Source organism: Echinops telfairi, unplaced genomic scaffold (genome assembly GCF_000313985.2).
Source record: "Echinops telfairi isolate 266 unplaced genomic scaffold, ASM31398v2 ScPeMD7_23;HRSCAF=83, whole genome shotgun sequence".
Classification (NCBI taxonomy): domain Eukaryota; kingdom Metazoa; phylum Chordata; class Mammalia; order Afrosoricida; family Tenrecidae; genus Echinops; species Echinops telfairi.
The window spans coordinates 65,178,740-65,180,689 of NW_022103920.1; the positions used below are offsets into that span (position 1 = coordinate 65,178,740).

The following is a 1,950-nucleotide window of genomic DNA, read 5'->3' on the forward strand; positions in this document are numbered from 1 at the left end:
AGAAGCAGGCAGAAATGTCCTGAGAGACTGAGGCTTGGATTACAGAAAGAGAAAAAAAAAAAGCGGCAAGAAAGAGAGGAGAGAAGAGAAAAGAGAAAACGGAGACAGAGGCAACAGAAGGGAGAGAATGACAGAAACAGAGAGCGACGCTCAGAGAGAGTCCGAGCAGAGCGCCAGAGCTGGGGGGGACGCAGGTGGAGGCGAAGTGTGGGGAGTGGAGGGGGTGCCAAGACCCTAAAAGCAGCCGCTCCGCAGCCGCCACCCCTCTCGCGCTGGGCCCAGCCCCGGGCGCGGCGCGGAGCGTGCAAGGTCGCGCAGTCCTCCCGGCTGCCGCGCGCTGAATGGCTGGCCGCTCGCCGCGCCCCCGCCCCGGCCCAGCAGCCACAAGTCGGTGGCGCCCCGCGTTCGCGCCCGAGGAGGGCGGGGGTGCCCCGCACCCTCCGGCGCGCACCCACGCCCAACGCTCCTCCGCGCCACTCCTCTGGCCGCCGCGGTCCTCAAACGGTCCCCGGGGAGGGGGTGCTGCGGCCGCCAGAGACACCGCAGGAGCCCCATCTCCGGGCTGGGCGGGCGGAGAGCCGGCGAGCGGCGTCTCGTAACGGGCGGCATTAATGAGCCTTTGAGGAACCGTGGGTCCGCTTGCCGCCGTTATTGCTCGCGTCCAGAGGACTGGCCGGCCAAGGCGCGGCCTTAAGGAGAATCCGCCGTGTGCCTCCCGCACCCCAGCTCGGGCCAGAGCGTCCCCCCGAGGTGGGGCAGCATCTCCGACAGCGCCCGCGCCGCGGCTCCGGGCGTCGCGCAGCGGTTCCGAGCGTCCGCAGCTCCGGGTTCTCGCCCCCCTACCTCCCCTACCCCTCCCGCAGGAGCCCGGGCCGCCGGCCACTTGGGCTAGCTTCTCCCCATTCTTCTTCTGATGAAAAGCCAGAGTCCTATCTCTGAAGTTCAAGTCCCTAGGACTTGCCCAGTCTCCTCCCCCAAAGTCTAAGTCGTCGCCATCCTCCGCCGGCGGCCGCGGGCAGCCGAGAGCCCGGACTGCCGGACCCAGTGCCAGCGCGCGCAGTCCCGCTCCGTCTGGCGCAGCGGCCGGGCGCGTCCGCTTTCGCTCCCTTCTTCCTTCCTCTCTCCTCCTCCACTTCCACCTCCCTCTCTTGCCGCCTAAGTTTCCCGCACCGGGACTCCCGCCGCGCCGAGCTCAGGCTCCCGCCGAACCCAGCCGGAGCGCGACCCGGCGACAGGGACGCCAACTCTGCCGAGGCCGGTCCAAGCAGCCGGACCCGTCCGCGCCCGAGCATGGAGACGGAACGCCGGGGAGGGCACGTCCGGGGCGCCGGAGACGCCAGGCCCCAGTAGCTCCTCCATGGAGCCTGACCCGCGCAGCCCCTGCTCGCCCGACTCGCCCCCAGCGCTGTGCGGTAGGTAGCCGGGGTCGCCACAGACCCCGACGAGACCCGAGGAGACCCCTCGGGGTGGGGTGGGGTGGGAGGGCGCGGGGAAGGGGTGGCGGCGAGGGACGCGGGCTGGGGGCGCAGCCCGCGCCAGCCAGGGTGACCCTCCTACTCCCGGGCAGGCTTCCGCTCTGGAAGTTCGCGTCGGTGGGTAGCCCTGGGCTGGACCAAAGTAGGAGCAGAGATGCGAGTGTGTGTGTTTGCGTGGGCTGGGGGTCGCTCCAGTGGGGAAACTGAGCTCTGCTTTCCTGTATGCAAATTACATAGCCTCTCCCTCCTCACCCTCCACCCCCCGAACGGGTAGAGAAACCCCGCGCCTAATCCCGGTCAGCTCTCCCTAGCCTTTCGCCCCGCGCCCCCCGCGCTCGGCCGCGGTTCTCCTCCCGGGCGTTCGCGGCCCGCGTGTACGTGTGCGAGCACGGCCCGTGCTGGCCGAGCACCAGCCGCCGCCTGGTGTCCGAGCCGCCCGGCCCTCGGACGCGCCGGGGCAGGTCTGGCGGCCAGA

The 1,950-nt window shown here is 70.3% G+C and overlaps 1 protein-coding gene across 1 annotated transcript in view; it reads left to right on the plus strand.

The window, feature by feature from the left end:
- The first annotated feature begins 1,386 nt into the window (after nucleotides 1-1,386).
- Nucleotides 1,387-1,950, plus strand: part of NXPH1 (neurexophilin 1) — a 351,856-nt gene continuing 351,292 nt past the window's right edge. Inside the window, exon 1 of the mRNA XM_004702686.3 lies at nucleotides 1,387-1,412. The gene's annotated coding sequence lies outside the window, so the exon portion shown is untranslated. The remainder of the gene's footprint in view (nucleotides 1,413-1,950) is intronic.